General features: G+C 36.6%; 1 long non-coding RNA gene across 1 annotated transcript in view; it reads left to right on the top strand.

The window, feature by feature from the left end:
* Positions 1–20,292, top strand: part of LOC140627172 (uncharacterized) — an 85,198-nt gene extending 64,906 nt beyond the window's left edge. Inside the window, exons 2-3 of the long non-coding RNA XR_012026049.1 lie at positions 17,442–17,506; positions 19,955–20,292. This is a non-coding gene — a long non-coding RNA (uncharacterized lncRNA). The remainder of the gene's footprint in view (positions 1–17,441; positions 17,507–19,954) is intronic.
* The last annotated feature ends 1,406 nt before the right edge of the window (positions 20,293–21,698 follow it).

The following is a 21,698-nucleotide window of genomic DNA, read 5'->3' as shown; positions in this document are numbered from 1 at the left end:
ACTGAATACAAAGCCAGACATGGGGCTCAATCTCACAACCCTGAGATCATGACCCAAACCAAAATCAAGAGTCACTTGACACTTAACTGACTGTGCCACCCAGGTGCCCCTATAGACATTATTTTTATATCTAAAAGAACTAAGTATTATTTGAGGGTGGTTTCTCTTTTTTCCATAATTTGATGACAAGTTCCAAATCTGTATGCTCTTTGATATTGATTCAATTTATGATCATTGCTCCTTTTTTTTTTGTAGCTATACTCCTCTCCCCATATCCAAATCAGTGAATTATGAATTATCTGGGTAAAAGAGAGATGAAATCTCATCTATCAAACATCTGAAAGCAATTGTTGATTTCATTGTGACTGTTGGAATTTGGGAGGAGGCTACATGAAAGCTAAAGTCTTAATCAAAGCAGTAAATATTCATAAAATTACACATAATACAAATCCCCTCTCCATGTGGTAGCCTCTCCCACTTCAGCCATCCTCCTTTCCCTTTTACCATAACTTGTCATCCCACAGTAAGCTACTGCATGCTTTTTAAAGAACAATGTGAGGAGAAAATCTGGAAATGAGAAACTTGTACTCAATTGGTATTTAATTATTATTGGAGATTGCATCTGAGTTCCTATCAATGGCACTATTATTTTCTCTGTAAGATGCCACATGTTTTGAGGGTACTAATATTATAGTACAAAGGGACATCTCCTCAAGTGCCTTTTGCCAGATGAAGAAAGTGTTGATGATGTTAAAAAACAAACAAAATCAAACCACAGGCCCAAAATGGAGTTATTTATGCTAGGCCATGTCACTAAACATTGCCTTACTACCTAACTTAATTGCAGGTTTTTTCTTTTAACTTTTTTTTTTTTTTTAAAGTAGGCTCCATTCCCAACACAATGCTTGAACCCGTAACCCTGAGATCAAGACCTGACCTGCAATCAAGAGTCAGATGCTTAACTGACTGAGCCACCCTGGTGCCCCTAACCTAATTGCAGTTTTTGACCTCTCCCAGAAATGGAGCTCTGTCCGGTCAGGAATTTTCTAATCAGCACCAATTAGGGAATCTGTCACACGGACCCTCTCCATCCTTTAAAGGAAGATGAGGTAATCCACTTAATAAGATCCTTTTGACCCCAAAAGAAGGGGACCTCACCCTAAACAATCCTTTTTTTTTTTCTTATTTATGATTTGTTGTCCTGCCTTTAGAAATCTTTCCCTTTCTGTAACCCATTGGAGCATCTTTCTACTTGCTAGATGGGATGATGCCCAACTCATGAATTAATTGATACAGTCAATTAGATCTTTAAAATTAACACAGTTGAATTATTGTTTTTTAACAATGTTAATTGTATGGATCTACTTACTATTTCTTTTGAACTCACTTATTCTCAAAGTAAACTGTAGGATATGGAGAAAGACTATAACAAATTTTAATGTTTGCCACTTTCAAGCCTGAATGAGTGGATGAGAATAGCTTGCTGAGCATATGTCACATTCATAAGAATTAGAGAATACATTTCTTGCTTCAGTGAATGCAGCCAGCCTTGTGGTAGAACAACTTTGCCCTCAATAAGATGCCCCTTGCAAAGCATAATTTTTGCTAGTGTACATGGTGTCCTAGAGCATAGTCACTAATTTCCATAATACAGTTAGACACACACTAACAATTTCTAGAGTAAAGAATACATTTTTATATGATGATAGAGACAGGAATAATTGGTTAACAAAAAAGCTTGATCAAAGAAGATGAGTAGAAACTTGCCAGTAAAATAATGAGATGGCAAGGGACAGATGTGCTTCGGAGAAGACTGCAAAAAGAGCAGCTAAGCATGAAATTTCATGGATACTTGAGTGGCCAATTTTGAGAATGGTTTGTAAGAAATGGCAATAAATTAGTTGCATGGATAAGACAAAATGATATTGAGGAGGCCAGTAAATTTTATGCTGAATGACTTAGGTTTTATTTTATTGAAAGCAGGAACTCAATGGAAGATATCGATCACTGGTAAAATCTGATTTCATCTTTGTTTTAGAAAGAGTCTCTGGAGAGTGCATTAAGAGTTGGAGATAGACACCAGAGTCAGGCACACTGGCTAATTAGCTCTGGCAATTTATCTCTACTGCTTTCTGGTTTTCCTTACATGATTCTGGCAAGGAATACCCTAGGGCAAATATTTGATTACTAGTATAGAAACAGAAAGAAGGATGTGAGAAGTAATAGTGAAAAAAGAGGTGACAATATTGCACTTGAGGGAAGGAATAGGAAGGAGGGGAGGGGAAGGGGAAAACAGTTAAGATGAATCTGCTTGTAAAGATCAATTTTGATGATGGTTTTGGTGATAATCACACTTGAAGGAAAGCAAATTTCAATTTACTTGCAGAGCAAAGCGATGGCAAAGTTTTGAACAGAAACTCTTTTCCAAGAAACATAGTAATAGTGGGGAGGAAAAGTGTTAATTTCGTTGCCACAGTTCTAGAGTTTAGGCACAGCTTCCTGGTATTTGCTGAGATAATGTCATATAGCACACTATGTTGGTTAAGCAATCCACTTATATGTTATTCTATTTAAATATGTATTACCTTTTTAAAATGTCTATGGAATAATCTCTCAAGCATACAGATAAGATTATGTTAAAATGACTGAAATTTTCAGTGCAGGCATACAAATCTTTGAGTTTTTAACCCTCATTGAGTCTACCGGAGTATCTCTCTGACTTATTACCAGTTATTCAACTGAAAATTATTTTTTTTCAAAATAACAGCAATTAATCTGCCCTGGTCAGGTTATCGTATAATTTTAAAAGTCAAGTAATCATCTTGAATGATTAATGACTTCTTTCTAGGCTATACTATTTAACATTTTATAATTTCAGTTTAGCTCTCATTTGGCCTATCTAGCCTTCAAACTCATATAATTTGTCTATACAGTTCAAGCAAATAACTTACAAAACCCAACATGATCTAGACTCAAGATAAGAAAATAAGTTGAATTTAGGATCTAAAAGACAATACAGATATTATCTAGGTCAAAATCTTTTTAAAAGATTGAGGTTATTTGTATCTGGAGGGCATCCGTGACATGTCCAAGGTTTCTCAGCTAATTAGTCACAGAGCTGGGATTAGACCTTTTCTGCCAATTCAGTTTTGTGTCCTTCCTTTCTGGGTCATTTGTAGTTGGTCTTTTTGCAAAGTTGCATGCAACTGTGCTATTTGAGGAATACAATTATCCAGATAGACAGAATGAAGAAAATATTTTTTGTGACTGTTCTTAGCTTTTCCCAGGAAAGTATAATTACAATTAATCATGTGTACTGAAAATCTGGAATTAAAACCAGGAAGGAACTGGTTCAGGTGACTATAAGAACAGCTTGCAATGACCAGCATCTGTTATCTTTCAGAGAATTTCATTTCTCTGGTCACAACCTCTCGACTTCAAAATTAAGAATTTCTCTTTTTTTTCCAGCTTTACTGGTGTATAATTGGCATAACATTAAAGTATACAATATAATGATTTGCTATACGTATATGTTGCAAAATGATTACACTGAGGATAACACCTCTATCATCTTACATTATAATTACATGTATGTGTGTGTAGAGAGCTTTTAAGGTCTATTCTCTTAGCAATTTTTAGAGGTACAACACGGTATAAACTATAGTCACAATGCTGTACATTACTTTTCCAGGACTTATTCATCTCATAATCTACAACATTCCTTATTGTATTTGCACTCTTTTATTGGTCTGATTTTATTTCAAGAAAAGTAGAGAAAAATTATTACATTAGACTGTATTATACTCAGATTATAGTCTCCTGAATAAATTCTCTGACATAAGCAAAATAATAATTATTTTAAATAATTATTTAATTATTAATAATTATTGTTACGTAATAAATAAGAGAACATATTCAAAGTGAACAAGTTGGATAAAATAATTTTTAGGCAAATGGTAATACACTGTTAGGGAGGAATAATTTCCTCTGTCCTTCAAGGTCCTTCTAGTTGGACTAAAAATTAAATTGATATGAGACAGATTAAAAAGAGAAAATCAAACTTAATAGCGTACATACTGATGGGACTCCACACAGACATGGAAATTGCAAAGACTGCAAGGCAACATGAAGCTCACAGGAGGTAAGGGTCTGAGGATAGTGAGGAGAAAGACCTGTAGCAAGAAAGTGAGAGGAGACCATTGGAAAACAAAGTTTGCCCTGCATAATGCAGACAGGGTTCTTAGATAAAAAAGAATCTCTGTTAATAGCTCTCTTCCTGGTAAAAGAAGGCAGTTGAGGGGAGGTAAATCTCCTTGGTTTGGATTGTTTTTAACTCAAAATAACATTCTTGCCAAACTGGCCCATCTTGGGGCAGTCTGTCCTTGGTCACTACAACACCATCTGTGTAAGATGTAGAAATAAATGGAATTGAATGGGGAGTGATTTCTTGACATCTTAATAAAAATTGGCTAATCAATAGATGGGACACTGTAATTTATTTTAGAGAAAGATATCTGGGCAAACAGTTTTCTCTTTTTAAATAGACTCTCATGGCTTAATACTCAAACTTCAGCTCAGGTTTCCTTCAGCCACACACAAAAACATTGAAAATTGTGACAATGTTATAATCACTCAGTCTAATTGCTTATGAATACTATATTTGGGAGTGAAGATAACAGAATTTTAAATTAAAATAAGGATGCCAAGACAATTTGGATAAAACTAAGAAACTGATTTCTTGTTTTCTCAAGCCTCTGCTTTGTTGAGTTGATGCATTTTTGTCCTCTAATTACTACTGAAAATTTTCCATCGTTGGCATTGATCACTCAGCTGAATTAGTACTAAAAAATTGTTTTTTGTTCCCTCAAAATGCATGGCTGCTTAGAAAATATACTGTATGCTTATTCTATAAAATATTATTTATTTCCTGGAGTAAGTGAACTGCAGACAATTGTATATCTTAATTAATGATATTCTAAGAGGCTTTATCCTATGGAAGCAGACTATCAAATGAATTATATTATAAACAAATATCAATTTGAGAAGAAGGTAATGAAGCTAAGAACAGCATGACCTTGCAAACAAATGATTTATTTCTACATTGTTTTCCTATTTAATTTTCTCTTTCCACCATTTCACTTCTTATCTGAGATATTTATATTCTTTGGAACATTTTACACATGATCCATTTAAAAATTGGTTGCCTATTTAAATATATCTGTCTTAATAATCTCTCAGGCATGCAGTTAATATTGTTTTAAAGTTGTGGGGCACTTAAACACCTTACATTTCTTCTTCAAAGCTAAATCTGATACCCTTTGGTTTTCTAGTAGTTATCTGCATGCCTGTTACAAACCCACTCAGTTGCAAGATTCTCCACTGTGGAGCCAAACCCACGTTTTCTAGCTTTGGTTTTCATTGGTTCTCTCAAGTCTTGATCTCTCTAGATCTTTTGTGTCAGAAGTTGAGTCACAAGATCCTCGGATAATGTGTATGCTCATGATAATTTGAGAAGCCCTGCTCTCAAAGAATGGTCCCACTGCATTTAGATGGATCTGGTGTCAAGGAGCAAGAATTCCTGTCTCCTCAAAGGTCCCTCTAGCCAGAATAAGATTTTTTTTTAAATATTTTATTTATTCATGAGAGACACACAGAGAGAGGCAGAGGGAGAAGTAGGATCCCTGCGGTGAGCCTGATGTGGGACTCTATCCCCCAGGACCCCAGGATCATGACCTGAGTCAAAGGCAGATGCTCAACCACTGAGCCACCAAGGTGCTCCTCAGAATAAGAATTAAATTGACATGAGACAGAATAATAGGAGAAAAACAGATTTAATAGCATAGCTACCAAGAGAGAATCTGTTACAAACTTAAACTTGTCTGTACACTTGATGCACAGTAAGCCAATGTCTGAGACATCACTTTTATTTATTTGTTTTAAAAATATTTATTTATTTATTTTAGAGAGAGAGAAAGAGAGAGAGTGCTTGCACATGCACGCACATGGTGGGAAGAGAGGCAGAGGGAGAAGGAGAGAGAGTCTTTAGCAGAGTCGGTGCTGAGCACACAGAGCCTGATGCAGGACTCAATCTCAGGATCATGATCGGAGCCGAAACCAAGAATCGGTCGCTCAACTGACTGCAGCACCCTGAGACACCACTTATAAAGCAAAGAAAACTTCATTATCAGAAATGCAGCCTAACAAAAAGGCAGAGGATCATTCTCAAAACTCTCTTGCTCTGTTGAGCCTAGAGACAGCTTATTTCAAGAAATACTTAGTAAAGTATTTCTTGAAAACTTGAAGCAGGGGTGGGGGCCAGGGGGTGGAGGGCTTGGGACTCTCTGGAGGTTAACATTCTTTCAGATGTTGAAGCACTGTTTGGGACCTGGTATGATCAGATACCTTGAGACAAAAGTTACCATCCAGTCTGCATTAGGTTTTTATAATCAATGAGTAAACAGAGCATAGAGGTAAAAAGGCAAAGTTAATGACTGATCATGCACGAGGTTAGGAGGTGCATAAAACATAATTAAGTAAGGAACAAACTTTAAAACAGGTCCAGGGGATGCTTGGGTGGCTTAGTCAGTTGAGCATCTGCCTTGGGCTCTCAGGTCATGATCTCTGGGTCCTGGGATCAAGCCTTTTGGGCTCCCTGTTCCTCCCCTCCCCTGCTCCTGCTCTCTCTCTCTCTCTCTTAAATAAATAAATAAAATCTTAAAAAAAAAAAAAAAACATAGATCCAGGAACCAAGCATCTGACCTCAAATCCACATAGACATGGAAATTCCAAAGATGGTCAGGCAGAATGAGATATATATGTTATCTTGAACTAAGGAGAAAGATGTAGGGGTCTGGGACATTAGAGGAAAAAAATATACTTCACAGGGTGATAGGAGGAGCAGATGTTTGCTAATTAGATGTTTACCCTATTGCCCAGATAAAATTTAACTCTGCTAATAACACTTATTCTGGGAAAGACTCCCAATTTAGATTCTTCTGTGTAGTTAAGGGAGGGGCAGAAGTTTCTCTTCAGCCCACAGGGTCTGGATTGCCTTAAGTAGCTCAAAATAATCCACATGCTAGAGTGGTACATTCTGGGGAGTCCTTAACCCCTTCACTGGTAACTGCTAGGCAAAGGGTTAGGTTTTTGATATGTGTTGCCTCATGTAGTCTACACCACATCCTTTCCATCCTTCTGCTTCTTAAGATATAGGAATTAAAAACATTTTTTTATTAAGGAAAATATAAAATATATATGATTACAGAGATAAAACTAAAAATAAATCCCTCTATCTTCTTCTCCCAGGTTCACTAGTACATGGCCAAACATTTTCATGATTATTTCAAATCAAATCCCAATCATCACATCATTTTATCCTTAAATAGTTCAGTTTTTCTAAAACAAGCAGACTCTCTCTCTTTTTTTTGACACAGCCATTACTAATAATATTTTTAAAATTTTTCCTTAATATCATCAAACATCCAGGCAGTGTTCATATTTCCCTAATTGTCTCCTAACTGTGTTTGTGTGTTTGCTGCCATTTCCAAGTACCTATGTTTCAATTAGCATATAAATAAGGTTCATCCATTATTATTGTATGATATATCTTTTGACTATCTCTCTGTGTAATATTGTGATTTATAAGTGTTAAAAAACAAAATTTAACTGAGTAAATGTAAAGATCTAATTGGCATTATTCAATGATTTATGACTCGGACGGCATCCCAATAGTAAATAGGCACCTAGAGTAGCTGTACAAAATGGAGGGATTTTATAGACAGAAACAAGATGGAACAAGGAGCTTATTAGCAAAAGAAAAGATAGAATTATTTCAGTTAAGTTTACCTTCCCAAAAGGGAAGGCAGGGGGTTTTATCAGGCAGATTACCTCAGTAGTGTTGACCAGGGCTGACTGGTTTAAAATTGCACTGAGAGAGACTAAAACTGCACTTATTTTTTGGTTTGCTGTCCTAGGCGGCAAGCGACTCCATCTTCAGTCTGTTATTTCTTTTTTTCTTAACGTAAGAAATATATATATTTGGTCATTGGGATGATCAAAATGTATTTCTCATATATATTTGGTCTTTGCCCACCATTTCTGAATCACAGCTCCCAATACCTTTGGAACTTTTGGATCTGTAAGAGCAGCAAAAGCATCTTTTGTCAATAATATTTGGTCCTTTGTCTTTAGTTCTGGAAATTACTTCAGAGCCGTAAAGGTGAATAGGTGTCTTCTTATTCATGACAAGCCCTTTTCCACCACAACTGGGTTTATGTTAATGAGGTGGTTTTAGAAAAGCACCTAAGGATGGAGTCTTTTTGCCAAGAGAATCAACCACTTATTAAAGGTTTGAAACTTTTGGTCCCCTCCTCGACCCTTGACCTCAGGGGAAGGGAGAGGGACTGGAAGTTGAAAGATCTTGCCTATGTACTGTAACCTCCATAAAAAAAAAAAAAAAAGAATGGGGTTTGGAGAACTGGATTGGTGGACACATAGAGATTTTGGGAGCGTGTTATGGAAGCTCCCCACCCTTTCCCCCTACCTCGCCCTATACAACTCTTCCATCTGGCTGTTCCTGAGGTCTATCCTTTTATAATAAACAGTGATCTAGTAAGCAAACTGTTCCTCTGAGTTCTGTGAGCTGCTCTCATATGGAGTATGGAAACAATTTTGTTTTATGACAACACAATTTTTATGAACTTAAGTTTTTGTCACTATGTTATATATTGCAGAATTAATATACATTGTGTGAAGAACAAGTATGATTCCCTTACCTTCCATCTTCCTTCCAATAAATTCTTTAAATCTACTTAACTAATCAGTATTCCAGAAGAAGTTAGAAATATATATATGTTACATTTCATTTATAATGCTATTCTTCAGATAGTCACCTAACTATCCTCACAGTAAACTATTACAGTAAACAATTGGATTTTGGAAAGCACACTTTCCACTTTATTATATCAGCATGTATGTAATAGAGCAACATATTACCAACTAAAAATGTTGATTATGGTGCTCTTTTAAAAGTTTAATTTTCAATCTTGAAATTAATATCAAAATTTGATATGTAAAACATTTACTCAGCAGAACATTCTATTTCTCAAATGATTTGGAAACCACTATACTTTCATAATCTATGTATTACAATATGACCTGGAAGTCTGTGTTCTATTTTCTTCATCAATAATCACTAAAGAATCAAGTATTAAGTGGTAAAGTTGTGACCAAGTATTCACTATTGCCCACTATATACACTTCCCTTAGCTCAACTAACCTTTAGTCAGGATTTTCTCTGCCCCACAGACTCCTTAATTTTGGCTTGCCCTCAAGTTTGATTAAACATTAAAATGCAGAACATCCTCCCACAACTTAGCATGTCATCCTGACAGTTAGCTGACCACACTGAGAAACAGCTCTGATCTTGTAGTCTGCTCACTCTCTCATTTGCCCAATTTCCCTTCAAGAGTTCCTACTAGCCCTGCTTATCTCTTCATTTAAAAGAAAAGTGTTTTTATTTATTTATTTATTTATTTATTTATTTATTTATTTATTTATTTTTAAAGATTTTATTTATTCATGAGAGACACATAAAGAGAGGCAGAGATTCAACCACTGAGCCACCCAGATGCCCAAGAAAAGTGCTTTTAAATTTGATTTTGAGATATGTTCAAATCCTAAGATCAGAGCATTCTCCCTATTTCAATACTGGTTTTTGGTTTGTTTGTTTTTTAATTTATTTGTGAGAGATCCAGAGACAGAGGAAGACACATAGGCAGAGGGGGAAGCAGGCTCCCTGTGGGGAGCCTGATACGGGATCATGGCTTGAGCTGAAGGCAGATGCTCAACCACTGAGCCATCCAGGTGCCCTTAATACTGTTTTTTTTTTTTTCCTTAATACTGTTTTGAATAAAGTTTCTCCTTACCTTCTTTTTTTTTTTTTAAGATTGTATTTATTTATTCATGAGAGACACAGAGAGAGAGGCAGAGACACAAGCAGAGGGAGAAGCAGGCTCCCTGAGGGGAGGCCAATGCAGGACTCAATCCCAGGACTCTGGGATCATGCCCTGAGCAGAAAGCAGACACGCAACCACTGAGCCACCCAGGTGCCCCAAGTCTCTCCTTATCTAAGTCCAGATTTGTTTTTATTGACTTGTTAGTTTCTTTGACATGGTACGTTTCAGTTCATTTGTTTCTATTTCCTGTGCCTTCTAATGCATAAGCATAATGGTCACTAATGTTTTGAGCGTGTTAATGTTTCTTTGAGAGAACCATTTGATCAGAAGACATATTTGATATTATCAGTAAAATGCCTTTTCTTTAATTCTTCTTCAATCACTGAATTAGAGCAAACAGATATGTTACCCATTTATTTTACCCTGCTTAATGAAGTTTATAACTGCAGTTTCATGTTGCATATCTCCCAGGGCCATCCTGGATAACAAGGACAAGAACATAAATGATCATCACAGTCATGAATGTTTTTGCTTCCCCTAGTGTTTAGTAAGGAAAACCCAGTTCTGTATTTGGAATGCAAGTTCCTTTAAATACTGAATGTGGAGCTCAAATTGCCACTGACTAATGGAGCCAAGGAGAAGACTTTGGCTTTTGCAGCAAGGCAACAGATGTCTGATATGAAGTATGAGCAAAGGTCGGTGACAGGCCCGCGGAGAGCAGTAGTGTTAGAATAGTCGTTGCCTTTCTGAGGGTGACCAAGGTCCTGGTGGGAATGGAGGACAGATGATGTGCTTAAATTGCTTTCTTTTGAAATGTGTACACAGCTGTCACTACTTACTCAGTATCAATATTTGTCATAGAAAAAGTTGAGGTTTGCACTGAAGGCTTTTTTTCCCCCTGGAAAGATAGATCAGGTGTTTTTTGTCTTTGTTTTTTTTTTCTTACTAAATAATATATTTGAAACAAAGTATTCTGCTGTGTAATCTTAGGCATTGCATGTAGCCGTTATTGCACAGTAACCCTCAATTGTGGCTGCAAGTTAGAGTGCCCTGGAGAACTTAAAATAATGTATCCAGGCCCTAGCCCCAAACAATTAAATATGAATCTCTGCAAAGGGGTAGGTGGGGACATGTTTTGAAAGTTGCCCAGGAGGGGCTCCACGGTGGCTCAGGTGGTTAAGCATCTGCCCTTGGCTTAGGTCATGACCTCAGGGTCCTGGGATCCTGCTCAGTGGGGAGCCTGCTTCTCCTTCCCCCTCCCCCAGCTCATGCTCTCTCTCTCTCTCAAATAAATAAATGAAATCTTTATTTATTTATTTATTTATTTATTTATTTATTTATTTATTATTTTTAAAGAGATTTTATTTATTTATTCATGAGAGGCAAAGAGAGAGAGAGGCAGAGACACAGGCAGAAGGAGAAGCAGGCTCCGCAGGGAGCCTGATGTGGGACTGGATCCTGGGTGTCTAGGATCACACCCTGGGCTGAAGGTGGCGCTAAACCGCTGAGCCACCAGGGCTGCCCATGAAATATTTATTTATTTATTTATTTATTTATTTATTTATTTATTTTTTTATTTATTTTAAATTTATTTATGATAGTCACACACACACAGAGAGAGAGAGAGGCAGAGACATAGGCAGAAGGAGAAGCAGGCTCCATGCACCGGGAGCCCGACGTGGGATTCGATTCCCGGTCTCCAGGATCGCTCCCTGGGCCAAAGGCAGGCGCCAAACCGCTGCGCCACCCAGGGATCCCGAAATCTTTTTTTAAAAATAAAAGTTGCCCAAGATGTTCTGTGCATCCAGAGAGAATTGTCTCTGGGATCAGGTCACCAGTCTGAAAATCCAGACTCTAATAAGCTGGCTGACTGTAGCTGGTTACCTAAAACACCTGAAGCCTCAATTTGTTTTATAAGATACATAGCATTAATGAAAACTAAGTGAAATAATTATGTAAAATGTTAGCATATGAGCTGGTATATACTAAGTGCTCTCTATATGTATGGCATCATTATTGTTATTACTATTACTATAGACTCTATTATAGCTTGAACTCTATTTTATAATTTAAATAAGGCCAATCTACTTTCCAAAGCTGCCAAAGTGATTCTTCTAAAATGTAAACCTACTCATGTTGCACTTCTACTGGCAAAATAAAAAATAACATTCTCAGGATGGTCTTCATGACTTTCCTGGTCAGTTTTGTCCCCTTCCCTGGTTTGCAACATCTCCACTGAAGCCCATTCACTCATGTCTCTCCTTTAGCACAGGCCTCTTTGCTCTTTTGCAAATATGGCAGACATACACCCCAATGGCCTATGTGCTTTCTTTGTTGCTTTTCTTTAGATATTAGAGGCTGCCTCCCTTAATTACTTCAGGTCTGCTAGACTGGTACCAAGGAGGTTCTGCTTTATCAACTTAATTTTTTTATTATTTTTTATTTTTTTACCTCTCATACTTCTATCAGTCATGCTCCAAATCTTAAGTTTTCTTCAACTTTCTTGGTAGATAGCATTTACCTCCTGAAAGTAATATATTTCTTTGTTTACTCTTTGTCTCCAACAGGGCGATTTGTGAGAAGATATTTGTTTAGTGAACTGTTGTATACCACAACTGCCCAGAAAAGTGTGCTATGTCACTGGCAGTCACTAAATTTGTGTTCTGTAGAGGAATAAAAAACATTTTTTTTCATCCTGCTTGTTTAATTTTAACTTTAATTTACATATATTACAACAAAACCCTTGGCATTGTGGGGATAATTTCTTTTGTATTTGTGGGAATGCTAGAATCGATATAGAAGGAAAAACAAAAGGCTTCTCAACAATTAGTGATGGCTTTTTAAGGATGTCCTGAAGTTTTAAGTTTGTTTTGGCACCAAAACATCAAGATCTGAGGTTTTGATGCCCTCTTGATCCATCCATACTGTACTAAGACGTTGGTGGCTCTTTGCAGCTCATCTCAAAAGGTCTATTTCTACTACAGAACAGTGAATTTGGGAAGGTTTGTGTCAACTTTTGGTACACCTTTAAAATAAAAATGTTCATTGATGGGCCATTTCAAACTTTAAACCTATCTTAAGGTGGTGTTCTCTTTCATTTTAAATTCATTTTCTTCATTCTTATGTATTTCAAGAGATTTTCTTGACATGAAAAATGGTTGTAGAAGGTAGATTCTGTAGAAGAACCAACTTTCTATGATGAAAGCACTTAGTGCAAATTTTTCTTCTTTTCCCTTTGGCTCTTTCCTTGGAATCTGGTACATGTACTGTGTTAATTAGTACATTTATTACATTTACAAAATTATATTTTGTATTTATTTACTTTTACATTTACCTGTATTTCCCACTAGATTGTAAATTCTTAGAAATCTGAAGTTTTTTTTTGTCTGTCTCCCAATGTTTTATGCATGATATGTGCTCTGTCATTGTTTAATTGAATTGAACAAACAACTGAACAAAAAATAGCACTTTTAACCTCCCCAACTCACACTTGGAGGGATGAATTTATCTCCAGCGTGCCATTTTTGATAGAACTGCTTTGTACTAGATTATGTCTAGAGAAGCATATGCATGGAGGTATAATATGAGTAATGACTAAAGAAAATGAAAATGTCTAACCTACATAAGAAAGATTTTGGACAGCTGTGGAGAGGTGAGAACTAGTTGTTTTTATATATTCACAAAATTGTCATTAGTAAAAGAAAGGGAACTCACTCTGTACTGCTAATAAGAAAATATCTGATGGGTAGATGTTAAGGAGTATAAGTTTCAAATCAAGGAAGGAATCCTTTAATCAAAGGTGTTCATCAGTACAATGATTTCCTCCAAGGCAATGATTATATACTTCAACATTGAAAACATTAGAGCAGGGGACATTAAGCATCTCTCATGTCGATAAAGGTGATTCCACTGGTTATATGAACAGCTTTGTGTTATCCTTGACTAATTAAGTAAAAATTTGACTAAAGAAAAAATCAAACTCAATCTCTTGGTGGATCTTTCCCCAAATATAAAGTCTAAATACATGATGTTCTCTTTCACATTTTGGAACTCAAAATTAAGATAATTACCTTTTATTTTACTCTATTTATTTGCAGTCTTTTATGCTCTTTAATATCTCAGAATTGAAGAAGATTAGGGCACCTGGCTGGCTCAGTCAGTAGAACATGTGACTCTTGATCTCAGGGCTGTGAGCTTAAGCCCCACCTTGGGTGCAGAGATTACTTAAAAATAAAATCTTAAAAAAAAAAGTTGAAGAAGCCTACGTTTATTTTATACATAACAGAACTGAGCCTTCTAGGATATTTTGATATCTGCAAGAAAATCTACACTCCTCAGATTCTGGAAATTCAAGATACATTGACTCAATCTCAGGAAGATAAACTTAAAAAAAAAAAAGATTATCAGTAATACGTGTACTGCACTATCTAACACTGTCCCAAGTACTGCAAAGTACTAAAAGGAGAGTATCCTTACTAATAAGGTATTTATAATACAATTGAGGAGAGGTTCAGCTACATGTATATCAATTATTGGATGATATTTTACACTGTAAATAAGCAACGTATTACATCACATTAATCTAAATTGTGTACTGAATTTGGGTGCTAAACACTGGTACTGAAATTTGCAGACCTGTCTTTTTTTTTTTTTTTTTTCTTTTTAAAGACTTTTATTTATTTATTCGTGAGAGACACACAGAGAGACGCAGAGGCAGAGGGAGAAGCAGGCTCCATTCAGGGAGCCTGACTTGGGGCTTGATCCGGAGTCTCCAGGATAATGCTCTGGGCTGAAGGCGGTGCTAAACCACTGAGCCACCAGGGCTGCCCAAGACCTGTCTTTGTTAAAGAGTATATATCATAAAGACAATAAGTGTACTTTGAGAAAGGTGAGCTCTTGCTTTGACAGTGAACTTGGTTATAGAATTTGTGCTAGACTTAAGGCTCAGGGTGGCTGTAAAGGAAAGGAGGAATATTGATGGCAAAAACATATCAGAGGAGAACAATATATAATTTATGAGTAATTTATTTATGATCTAGACCAAGCCTGTATTTTTTGAGTACTTACTCAAGAGACTCCTGGTGCTTTGTTGTTTTATTTTTGTGATCAAGAAGAAATAAGCCAGATTTAATATAAATATTGATACACTAATATTATTACATACAAGTGATAACATATAAACAATGTGACTAATGATTTTGAACTATTCAAAATTACCTTTCTTTATTCTTATAGTTCCTTCCAAATTGCTGCATAATAATAAGAATGTAATGTCTTCTCTAGGGCTATTCCTAGAATGTACACTATAGCCAGTATATATGGATTCTAAGGGTTTTTTTGTGCTAAATTTGCTTTTGTTAAATTTTCATTGATGATTTATGTTAACCATAATATAATTTTTAAGTATGAAAGAGTGAGGGCTACAAATTTTAAGTTACAGGGTACTCTGTTCACATGATTTTCCTAGAGTCGTGGGATCACAGATTCAAATGCTAAGTGGCCAAATAGACAAGAAAGATGTTAGAATTAGATCTAGCATAAGCAAAAGAGGTGATTTATGGGGAAATGGCAAATTAGAAAGTAGATGCTCTGACTGAATACTCAAATTAAATGAAAATTTCAATGTTTGAGCCAGCCAAACAAATATGAGCCAAACTCAGCTTACCAGCTGCCAATTTGGGATTCCTCATCTTCAGGTGGTTTTTGCTTGTTTTGTTTTTATTTTTGTCTTGATCCTTGTTACCTGAAGCTTTTTAAATGTGCTTTTAACATTTTTTTCTTTTTTAAGTTTTTATTAAAATTCTAGTTAGTTAACATACTATGTTATATTGATTTTAGGTATGTAATATAGTGATTCAATGATTACATATATCAGTCAGTGCTCATCACAAGTTCACTCCTTAATTCCCATCACTTGTTTCACCTGTCACTCCACCCACCTCCCCTCTGGAAAGCATCAATTTGTTCTCTATAGTTAACAAGTCTGTTTCTTGGTTTGCTTCTCTCTCTCTCCCTCTCTTTTTTTTTCCTTTTGCTCATTTGTTTTGTTTCTTAAGTTCCACATATGAATGAATCATATGGTGTTTTTTTCTCTGACAGACTTATTTCACTTAGCATAATACTCTCTAGCTCCATCCATGTCCTTGCAAATGGCAAGATTTCATTCTTTGTTATGACTGAGTAATATTCCATTATCTATCTATCTATCTATCTATCTATCATCTATCTATAATCTATATCTTCTTTATCTATTCAATCAACATGATACATCACATTAACAAAAGACAGGATAAGAACTATATGATTATTTCAATAGATGCAGAAAAAGCATTTGACAAAGCACAACATCCATGCATAATAAAAACCCTCAACAAAGTAGATGTAGAGGGAATATACCTCAACGTAATAAAGGCCATATATGAAAAACCCACAGCTAGTATCATCCTCAATGGGGAAATACTAAGAGCTTGTCCATGGTCAGGAATAAGACAGAGATGTCCACCCTCAGCACTTTTATTCAACATAATACTAGAATTACTAACCACAGTAATCAGACAACAAAAAGAAATAAAAGGCATCCAAATGAGTAAGAAGGAAGAAGTAAAACTTTCACTATTTGCAGATGACATGATACTATATATAGAAATCCCTAAAGACTACCAAAAACCTGCTAGAACTGGTAAACAAATTCAAAAGTCCTACGACACAAAATCAATGTACAGAAATCTGTTGCATTTTTATATACCAATAATGAAGCAGCAGAAAAAGAAATTAAGGAAGCAATCTCATTTACAATTGCACCAAAAACAATAAGATACCTAAGAATAAACTTAATCAAAGAGGTGAAAGACCTGTACTCTGAAAATATCAAACACTAATGAAAGAAATTGAAGATGACACAAACAAAGGGAAAGATATTCCATGCTCATGGATTGGAAGAACAAATATTGTTAAAATTGTCTATACTGCCCAAAGCAATCTATATATTTAATGTAATCCTTATCAAAATACCACCAGCATTTTTCACAGAGCTAGAACAGACAATCCTAACATTTTTATGGAACACCAAAAGACTCAGAATAGCCAAAGCAATCTTAAAAAGGCAAAGCAAAACTGGAGCCATCACAACTGCAGGCTTCATGTTATATTACAAGGCTATAGTAATCAAAAACAGTCTGATACTGACACAAAAATAGATACATAGATCAATGGAATAGAACAGAAAACCCAGAAATGTACTCACAATTATATGCTCAACTAATCTTCAACAAAGCAGGAAAGAATATCCAGTGGGGGGAGGGGGAGGAATACCAGTCTCTACAACTGAACAGCAAATGCAAAAGAAAGAAACTGAACCATTCCCTCACCATATACAAAAATAAACATAAAATGGGTTAAGGACCTGAAGGTGAGACCCGAAACTATAAATGTGTTATTAAAATTTTAAGTGAATTTTTTGGGACTTTATTTCTCTATTTTTTTAAGACTATTTGAGAGCGAATGAGAGAGCACAAACAGGAAGAGCAGCAGAATGAGAAGCAGTCTCCCCGGTGAGTAGAAAGCCTGATGATACAGGGCTCAATCTGAGGACACTGGAACCATGACCTGAGTGAAAGGCGGATGCTTAACCTACGGAGCCACCCAAGCAACTTTGTAATCCCATTTGAAGTAAATGGAGAAAGATTTGTATGTTTTAAACTCAGAGAATTAATTGACAGTCCAAGCCATTCACTTATTCAGCCATTCATTTAACAACATTATTGAAGATCAATTCCCTTGGCCAAAAGATGAAATGGCAATAGTTTTCTTTTTGGAGGTCTCACAGATAAGTATTATGGAATATATGCTGTTAAGAGAGAGTCATTTATATAGAATTGTTTATAAATAAAACTAAGAATTAATATAGCTGACTATATAGAACAACTCAAATTTTAATGAACTGTTATTTTGAGAAGTTAAAATATTTCTAAAGGGGCATCTGGGTTGCCAGTTGAGGATCTGACTCTTGATTTTGGCTAGGGTCATGATCTCAGAGTCCTGGGATCAAGCCCCATGTGGGGCTCCCAGCTCAGCGAGGAGTCTGCTTGTCTCCCTCTCCGTCTGGCCCCCACACTGCTCATATGCACGCACACACTATTTCAATCTCTCTTTCTCTCTAAAATAAATAAATAAAACTTTAAAAAGATATTACTAAAGATAGATATAATTGACTTGACATGAAACTTAAAGTATAAACTTGCTAAACACTAATGAAATCTGTGACATATTAAGATAGTTTTGAATTTTAAATTAAGGTGAAATTATTATATTGTTGTCTAAGGAAAAGTAGAATTGATTTATAAATACAAAAAGAAAGAAACTATTTATTATTGTGATAATGAGTTTTAGGTCACTCTGTTCCATAATGGTAGGCAAAATCCCTTCTTCTGTATAGCTATGAGACGACAATGAGACTTGCCCTTAAAAGACTGCCATGTATATCTTCTATTCAGAACACACTAAGAAATCTAGTAAAGCTTATGCTCAACTCTGCCTATAGATGATCTATGTCTCATTTGAAGGAAACTCTTTTGAATACCATGAATTTTTTGCCTGAGAATGATCCACACCTGACAACTGCCTGCCCCTTCCTGTTCTACTGGGATTCTGTGGAACTGGCACATGCTTAGGGTTCTAGTTTTTACTTTTTTTTTTTTTTTTAAGATTTTATTTATTGTTCATGAGAGACACAGAGAGAGAGGCAGAGACACAGGCCGAGGGAGAAGTAGGCTCCCTGCGGGCAGCCTGATGTGGGACTTGATCCCAGGACCCCAGGATCACACCCTGAGCTGAAAGCAGACACTCAACCACTGAGCCACCCAGGCATCCCTGTAGACCCTTTTAATGTCAGGGATGCTGACTGAGTATATTTGGTGATGTCCCCTTTGCCCCCCTTGTCCCAATGCTGCCACCATAGAAAGCATTTTGCACCTGCTGGCAGCCCCCATCTGTGAGATAGTGTTTGACATTTCCACTATGTTTCTGTGAAAAAAACTGAGCTTGGACAGGTTAGGTTAAGAAATGGGCCTGGATCTCCCAACCAGGAAATACTGACTCTAGGCTGAATCCCAGCATGCCCGCAGGATTCTTGGCCAATAGTCCTACAATTCATTCATTCACCCAGTATTTTCCAAGTGCCTGCTCTATTCTAGGCACTGAGGATGCTGTGGGAAACTGGGAAGGCTCCTGCTCTCCTGCAAGTTACTGTCAGGAAGCACAGCCATCATTGAAAACATGGACCTTGAATGTTGACCTGTCCTGGTGTCCCCTCTTCAATAAGCCAGGCCCTGTGTGAGTCACATAGCTGAAATTGCTTGGGTTAATACAATTTGGAAGCTCATTTTGAGCCCTCTGTCTCTTTTTTAAAAGATTTATTTATTTAGTTAGTTAGTTATTTAGTTATTTATTTTAGAGAGAGAAAAAAAGAGTAGGGGGAGGGGCAGAGGGAGACGGATAATTCAAGAAGACTCCCTGCCAAGTGCAGAGTCCAATATGGGGCTCAATCCCACAACCCTGAGATCATGATATGAGCCAAAATCAGGAGTCAGACATTCAACCAACTGAGCCACTCAGCTGCCCCTCATTCTGGGTCTCTGAGACATCATTCAAACACTGTTCACCCTTGTTATAATCCCTGTTGTCACATTTGCAAGTGTCTGGCACCTTTAGGACCGTTCCAGGGAACTTAAAGTAGATTAAGCAGGGAAGCTCACAGTTGAGAAGGTTGAGGATACATTAAGAGTTTAGAGGTCTTATTCTTCTCAGCCCACTAATTTGGATTTATTCCATAGTCTTATCATCATTGTGGTATATTAAAACCATACTCACTGTATACTGTGATATGGGGAGAACTGCAACTATAGGTTGCAGGACATCTTAGTTCCTGCATGCATGACTTTTGGTGCAAGTCTATGTGTAATCTCATATGGCTGAAGCAAAGCACATATTCATCCTTACAGAGCTCTGAAGAACAAAGGGCATCAAAAGATTACAGTGCTAAATGTCCACAATAGCCAAAATGTGGAAGGAGCCTCGGTGTCCATCGAAAGACGAATAAATAAAGAAGATATGGTCTATGTATACAATGGAATATTACTCAGCCATTAGAAATGACAAATACCCACCATTTGCTTCAACGTGGATGGAACTGGAGGGTATTATGCTGAGTGAAATAAGTCAATTGGAGAAGGACAAACATTGTATGGTCTCATTTATTTGGGGAATATAAAGGATAGTGAAAGAGAATAAAGGGTAAAGGAGAAAAGATGAGTGGGAAATATCAGAAAGTGAGACAGAACATGAGAGACTCCTAACTCTGGGAAACGAACTAGGGGGTGGTGGAAGGGGAGGTGGGCGGGGGGTGGGGGTGACTGGGTGACGGGCTCTGAGGGGGGCACTTGATGGGATGAGCACTGGGTGTTATTCTATATGTTGGCAAATTGAACACCAATAAAAAATAAATTTAAAAAAAGATTATAGTGCTAAGAATCTAACTGAGGAGCAACTGGAATGTACTAGGCTTAGAGATTGCTCATCTTCATGGATGCTCAACAAGGAGAACCCAGAACAGGCAACACAGTGGTTTATTTTGAACATTGCCATCCATTGTACATTTCCTGGAACCATAGTTTCGTTGAACTTTCTGTGAGAAATTTTACTTCTATGGATTTCATAACAAAAGATCAGGCATTTCACTGCTATAGACAGGTTGAAGAACTCAATGAGTAGGCAGCCTTTTATTTCTGGGAGCTTGATGTCAAAGCCCCCTTCTACTCTCTGAAAGGAAGAATATGAAAAAAAAAAAATGGAGCATAGTCCCAGCAACCCAACTATTCCAATAACAGAAGCACTTTAATTTTCTCTTTGGGAACAAGTTCAATATGGTACACTCTCTCACAAATAGTAGCTTAATGATCACATCATAGGTAATCTCTATTAAATATAGTCTTTATAAACCAACTGCAATCTTAGATGATTTTTGATAATGACTGTCGGAATTACTTTAGTAAAAGGTAATATATTGTCATAGGCTTTTTGTAGAATATGCACAATTTTATTTTTCAGTCTATTTTTATGTAGGATAGATTGAAGTTTTTCTAGAACCCTAGCCAATTTCCTCTTTGCTTTCTCATTTTCTGTTAGAGTGGATAGGGAACTGGTCTTTAAGTTGTACCTAAGACAGAAACTGCCATCCTGAATATACAAGGAATAGCTCTGAGCACATATAACAACTAAAGGTAGGACAGAGCTCATCAAAAAATCTTTATCTCTAAGGTATAAGATTGGTTCACAACAAAGTCAGGCTGGGTAGATTTGCCTTCGGGCAAATAATACAAAAATCGTGTACCAATACATGAGCATTTGCCATTCTCTCTCCACTGGTATGTTCTGGACCTTGATGTGTACTTTGTAGAATGTTCTTATAACTTTCTGTATGTCTACTTCAAGAGGTGTCTGGGAATGCATATGGTGCAGGAGAGCTTGGTTCTTTACTCATGGAGTCAAAGAATGAATCTTGCAGACGAAGGAGAATGAGTAAAGCAATAGAAGTTTATTAAGCAGAGATACAGAGAAAGTTCTCAGAAGTGAGAGGGGTCCCAGCAGGGTTGCCACTGAGGGCTTTTTTGGCTGGCCTTTTATAGAAAACCTGAGTAGGGAGTTGATGGACTTGAGATTTTTTGTGCCATCTTGAGTGAATGATAT

The sequence above is a fragment of the Canis lupus genome, chromosome X (assembly GCF_048164855.1).
Source record: "Canis lupus baileyi chromosome X, mCanLup2.hap1, whole genome shotgun sequence".
Lineage (NCBI taxonomy): Eukaryota > Metazoa > Chordata > Mammalia > Carnivora > Canidae > Canis > Canis lupus.
Note: the sequence above shows the minus strand (reverse complement) of the source record. Positions and strands in the feature narration are given on the sequence as shown.